Source organism: Pyxicephalus adspersus, chromosome 9 (assembly GCF_032062135.1).
Source record: "Pyxicephalus adspersus chromosome 9, UCB_Pads_2.0, whole genome shotgun sequence".
NCBI classification, from domain to species: Eukaryota; Metazoa; Chordata; class Amphibia; order Anura; family Pyxicephalidae; genus Pyxicephalus; species Pyxicephalus adspersus.
The window spans coordinates 64,877,774-64,885,007 of NC_092866.1; positions in this window are offsets into that span (position 1 = coordinate 64,877,774).

The following is a 7,234-nucleotide window of genomic DNA, read 5'->3' on the forward strand; positions in this document are numbered from 1 at the left end:
GGACAGATAAATTTGAGTGTCATCAGCATACAGATGTAAATCAAAGGAGGATATGAGACTACCGAGAGAGGAGGTGTACAGAGAAAAGAGAACTGGACTGATCATCTGTGATTAACCGTTGCCTTGTTTTATGACGATAATAAAGCTTGACAAAAGGATTCTTGGAGATGGCTGTGGTTTGTGTGCCCAGGCGCATTACAGTCCACCTCTTCTTTTTTAAGAAATACAAAAATTCCTAGGACGTTTTATTCACCTTGTGTCTATAATTTAATTTTGTTTTCACCTGACCATCAAGCCATGAATTATTCTGTGAGTAATATTTAAAGAGAATAGAGACCATAGACTATGAATTCCACTGCACATTGTTCGAGGTTTGTAGTCCGATTAGATGAATAATCTCCATAGTCTGGTAAATGTTCCAGACTTGCACAATTTCGAGGAGATATCTGATAAACATTTTCATAGAAGTTGTCTTTTTCTTTTTCCTGACAAGCAGAGATGTATTGTCACCAACAGATTTTCAAGTAACTTGTCTTTTGGTAAAATCATTGGATGGAAATGATCAAGAAAACTCTTAAGCTTTTCATCGGCTTTAAACCAAAATATAAACTGCAAAGAAGTTATTCGGATACTTATTCTTTAAGAACAATGTTTGGAGCCCACCCAGGAGTAAGGATCAATGTTACATCCCTGAGGAATTTCCTTATCTGTATTTCAAATACTGCGTTGATATGATCCACAAAGAACACCATTACCAGACAATTTTGAAATATTATCATTACCTCTTTTTAAAGTTGGATTCCCCACAGTAAAGGAAGATGTTGCTATAAAGGCTACACATATATGGTATGTTTCTAAAAAAAATTGTTAATATTGTTGATTCTCTTTTTCTACTCATCAGCAGATGCTATTATTCCAACCCAAGTCCATCCAAAGTACCCAAAGATAAATTGCAAGATTTATATACGGTTCTTCTATAAGTACAAAGTTTGAACAATGTAAAATAAAAAGCTAATAGCGTTATTATCTCACCCGCAGAAGCTATTATTCCAACCCAAGTCCATCCAAAGTATCTCCAAATTTTTACGTGAACTAGGCAAAAATAAACCTGATAATCAGGAACGAGTGTAGTAAAAAAGAACAAAAATTCAACTCATCCATCAAGTAAGGATCTGCTGTCCCATAACTGACCTAAAATCATAAAGACGTGTTGGTGCCATGCGTAAAAGCTGAACATTCTGCTGTAAAAAAGTTTTTAACAACTTTCTAATTGGAAGGTAACTGTTATTTAGTGAAAAATGCACTAAAGTTCAAGGAAGACAAAAGGAGTATCAACCAATATTTATAACAGGAGATAAATCTGGTTGATAGATTCATGTTTAGCAGCACATGAGTTAGGTTAAATAAGTGTTCAGGAAACCATGAGTTTAAAATATATGATATAACCAAAAGTGAAGAGCCTTTAAAGGTGTATCATATTGTTTCAATGAATAACAGTATGACCACAACTTGAAAAAGGAGCCTATAAATCATTGTCTGTATACAAAATTCACAGAAAAAAAACAAAAATCAGATTTTAAAAGCTAAGACTCTCTGCAGTTCACAATGATGGAATCCATAGGAGGAACAAGAGCGATGTGTTAAAGAACAAAGCATTGATAGTAGCACAATTGTTATTCTCTGTGTTGGCTCTGTAGCTGCTTCTGCTAATGGCGGTAGTAGTGGTGCCAAGAGTGGTGGTAGTAGTGGTGGTGGTGTATTACCAAAATACAGGCCTCTTAGAATTAGCAAGTGGGCAAGCTTTTGGTGGCAAATTTTTGGCATATTCTGTGCCAGGGTCTTCAAAAGATAACATATTGTCCTTAACTTAACATAAGTAAGAGATGTGGAAGATAGTGGTGGGGTGGTAAGTACTGTGTGACAGCACTTATCACAAATCAAGTTAATGGAAGTTAGGGCTTCTTATAAAATTGTAGGTCTCTGCCCATTGAAGCAGCAGACATCTCAAACTCTTGCACAGCCACCAGTCCCGGGGCCGGGTATTCCCTGTATAGACATTTTTTGGGCCTGCTGATAATGGTGAAGCTTTTTCTGTGTTCAAAATATGTAAACAAAGTGTAAAACATGGGTGAACAGCTTCATTCTATTCATCAAAGTCCCCTTCCTGGATACTGGGCTATGGCACCTTATTAGCAATAGTTGTCAGCTGGGAGACCAGCGGTATCAGTGGTGTCATCTTAATCAGTTTCATTTTAGGAGCCATGCTGGATTTAATGCACCAGGTAAAGAGGAGAAAGATTTTCAGTGAACTGTGAAGGTGTTAGTGGAGAATAGAACACTTATGTGAAGTACACCAGCAAGAAGAGAGACGTGGCCTATATGAGGAGGATGAGGAGGGTAGACATTAGGAAGTGACACAGGTGCCTTATCCCACCATTCCCACTGCATCACTCACCACTACTTTTGTCTATGCCAGTAGTCCAGATTGAGCAGCACCAGGCTGAGTAGGGCTAACATCAGCCTTTTAGACATGATGGTAGTATGAAAAGACCAAATGGTATATCTAGCAAGTCGTGATATGCCCAATTACATACTCCCAACTCAATGGATTATTGGGCCCCAAAAATCTGTACAAAGTTATTAGAGTATGCCAAACTGGCACCCGTCATGTTAGTGGGATAATTTAATGCAGAAGATGGAAATGTTTCCCTCAAATGGGCTGTAAATTCTGTATGCCACCAGTCAGGAGCAATCAACATATTACAGAATTTACCAATGGGCCATGTGGGCCTATTTTCCGGATCTCCTTACTTCAGATGGTTGTGTAGTCATCTTGGTGGTGGACTCAACTACAATGGCCGACATATTACTCCTCCTCTTCTTGCCCTTAGCTACAGTCTTTATTTAGGAGATACTCAGGCTTTATAGCATATTTACTCTTTCTTTTGACTCATGGGCCCAGTTTACCTCCTGCTTTTGAAAGGTTCTCTGTAAAACTGTTAACATTTACCTGCAGTATTACCTGGTCTGCCTATTTCTGACTAATGGCCAAACTGAGAGCATAAAACAGACTCTCTAACATTACCTTGGATCTCTTCTGCTGGCCCATAAGGAAGATTGGTTTGCCCTCCTGTCCTATGTTGTGTTTGTCTATTTTATTATTTTAAATGGTAGCACCAAGGAGACCCATTTCTTTATTATCCACTGCAAACATTAACAACTTCCTTTGTTTCTCCTTCTATCAGGCCCTATGTGATTGCTACTAGGGATGAGTGAGAATGCCTCTAGAACTTCCAATGGGTCCACAAAATTTTGGTGAACCAATTTTGCGGACCCATTGGAAGTTCCAGAAAATCATTAAAGGAGGATTCCCAGGGCTGCATTTATTCATGCAGCCATGGGAATCCTCCTGTGTGCGATCCCTAGAGGTTAAATGGGGACAAGTCTTCTTATTCATGAGTGTCATCAGGATTTTCCTTTCCTCAGCCAATCACAGAGCACCAGAGGTTTTAACCTTTAGTACTGGGGATCGCACACTGAGCTGATTAATGAATGCAGCTGTGGCTGCAATCATTTATCAACACAGCTCGGCTGACTTTTTTATTTTTTGGGGGGGAATTTTTTTTTAAGGAAAATTCGATCTTAATCAGCGAATTTACACTGCCCGTTCCTATTTACAATTTCGGTAAGCGAGAATGGCAGAATTTGCCATGAGATCGAGTTTAAAAATCTTGTTCGCTCATCCCTAATTGCCACTATAATCAATCTTACTCAAACTTTAAATCCTGGGTAGATTTTCCCACCTGTATAGTTAAGTTACTGCTGTTACAAGTCTTTCCCTGGTATACAAAGTCAATGATATTCTGGGATACAAAATTTGCAATGGTAAACGGTGTTACTAACCTTCAGGGAGGGCTTTGCCCCTATAAAGATTCCAGGGTTTTGCCTGATATGACAAATTCCCACCGGGTTAGAAAATTTAATGTTAGTTTTCCTTTAAAACTAGAACCTTGAAAAGAAAAGTAAAAAAAAAAGGAACACATTTCCATTAGTGTTGTATGTCACCCACAGTTACGGACTGCCCAGAACCTAGAGAGCTGTGGCCACTCAAAGGAAGCAAGCTTTGGTGAACCTAATGGTTCCTGGGGACCATGAGTGTGCCATGAAAGATCATCGGGTGTCCTGATTACCAAACTTGTGAACTAGATGGCAGCAGATAGCTTGGTTGCTTCCTATTAAACAAAAAGTATGCCCTTTTTCTAAACCTGTAATTGTAACTGACAATTACCATAGTAAACACTATGAACATGATAATGTTCAGGCTTGCTTTGTCAATGAAACCACTAGCCTTCATCAGATCACAATGGGGTTCATTTATTATAGAATATAGGCTGTCCTCTTAGGACGGTGAAATTTTCCCTTACATATGATATTTCACTTAACTTAGTAAATTTGATGAAGCTCTGCTGACTTTATCCAATATTGTGCAAGGAAAAATCCTTGTTTTTTACAAATATCTTTGCATGTGATTGAGTAGTCCTAAAGAAAGTGAACTTCCACCACATTCACTAAAGTATTTGAATTATACCTTGCAAGGGTACAATTTATCTTACTAAATAAAAAAACTGAATTACTTTAGTAAATCAGACCCATAGATGACAAAGTGATTTTGTCACATAAAACATTGCAAAAGAATCCATGTTATATAGTAAAACTTAGATTTTAGGAAAAGGCCCACTTAGGCATTTTTGTAAAACTAAGACTTTAGGTTGATATGATTTTATTACTACATCAGTCAATATCTTTATCTTTGAAGAAAATAATAAAATACCTTGACAATCACATTGATAATGATTTATATTGTAAAAGGAATATGTAATAATGATGATTAAATGTAATGCATTATAATATTTTATATGTGTCTTATTTTATATATTATAGTAATGTGTTATGAAATGAAAGTCTTAATATTTGTATATCACTTTCAATCATTTAAAACAATATTAAAATTTTTAAGGGCTTTAACAATATTATACATGGATTTGCTGTGTAGTGCATACAATATATCATGTTATATGAATGTATCATAGTAACTTTATATATTAAAACAAGTAAAATTCTGAAATATTGAATTTAATGTGTTAACTTTTTCTTCCAATATTCTACAGACACTCTTTGTTCAGTCAATAATCCCAAAGGGAACTTGAAAGTTACATGAACTGGAAAGACCTTTTAGGAATTATATTGGTTTCTCTTGTGACTTTCTCTTAATTGTAATTAAATCTATTTTAGCGTTTGCTCTCTATCATTTGCTCTGGTGACCATCTGGTGAGATTTCATCATCTTTGAAAACAACTGCACAAACAACCTCAGACAAATACACAGAAATAAAGTTAAAGAACACCAATCCTATTTTTTTTTTTTTTTTGCAAGTTTCAAGTTAACTCAGATGTGTCTGCATGAAATTTATTGTCATTGGTGAAAAAGTATAGTACAATATTTCCTGACATTTAAAACATAAAATATAGGGACTTTGTAAAATAGAAAGGTTTTAAAAAATATATTAATTATATGAACAGGAGCTGTTAAATGATAATACCCAACAGTTATCTAGTACTATATGCAAAGAGACCCAAAACCCCAGCTAAATCCAAGGGTAACCACTTTCCCCCCCAAATAATAAGTTTCTCTTCTCAATAACTCATCCATTCACTGAATGTGTTTTGAAAAGGTACTACAAATGTAAACAGTAGTGTTGGTGTTCGAAATGGGGTTGTCCTTATATTTGACCCGAATATGGCTTTTCAAATTCGGATAGACCCGACCCGAAAAACACAATGGCCGCATTCATTGAGAACAGTGTGCGATCCCCGGCACTAGAGGTTAAATTTGGACAAGTCTCCCCTCAAAACTCTAGTGCTCTCTGATTGGCTGAGGAAAGCTTTCCTCAGCCAATCAGAGAGCACCATCCCTATTCCTGGATAGTTTCTCTATCCAGAAACAGAGGACACCTGTGTTCTTGGATACAGAAATTGTATCCAAGAGCACATACAACTAGTAAAGGGCTACAAGAGCAATCAGGGGAGCGGAGCTGTCAGCTCTGCTCCCCTGATTGCTCTTGCAGTTTTTCACAGTCCCAAAAAATAACCTGAATTTTTCCACCATTGACTTAAATGGTGTTCGAATTCGACATTCGATCACCTGAACAATATCCCCCTATTCAATCGAAAAGTGAGATATTCGACCAACACTAGTAAACAGTAACAGCCAGGGCTGTATTTTAATGGTGCTAGATGGGGAATCTGTCATTGTAGCAGAACTACTTAGCAGGTTAGACTTGACCGTTAGCACAAAAAAAAAAAACCCTTACCTTACAAGTAATAGGTAAGGGCAGAAGAGATGGACTGAGTTGATAAAACTGAATTATAGTTAACTAAAGGTTTTTAAGCAGATACATAGGAACAATGTTTATTTGCTATAAATCACATTGACCCTTACCACCTCACACAAAATTGAAGGACTGAAATCAGAACAAGTAAATTTTCTATTTGCAAAGTGACTATTCACTTAGCTTAGTAAAAAAGGTGTAAATATTGTTCTTAGTTGAGTTTATTTTTATCCAGTCATGTGAAATCAAAATTATGTTTTAATTTTGCATGCAGTAAATTACATTTTTCAGCAGCAGTTTTCATTCAACTAATTTGCTTTGTTAATTGAAAAAAACATTTAAAATTCACTATCTTGGATAGGTTCCTTCCTAGCCATAAATGGTTCTCTGGAATATAAATTGCCAAAAAAAAATGAAATGGGCAAAATGACCCCAATCTATCCCCAATGTTGGAAATGGTAAATATTTGGGGACAGGGCCACATCCCACACAATATAACACCAGTTTTGTGGAGGTCTGTTTGCGAGGGTCCCATTTTAAAGCCTTCTTTAATAGAGGAACCCTTGATATCCACCCCCCATTCTTTGGAATGTGTGCAGAGGTAAATAGCGACCCTCACCTTTTCTCAGAAAAGGTAAATAATCCCTAGAAATATCAAGATAAAAAGGTCTTTGATTTTTTAACTAATACTAAGCTTTAAGGGGTCCAAACAGGAAACCCCAACTTTACAATGACCGAAGCTCCACTCACCTGGATGGAGCTTTGGTCAATGTGCTCAGCCAATCTAGCAGGGGGTAATCATGAACAGCTCTCATGAATAACTATTCTCAGCTAACTCTTTGCTGG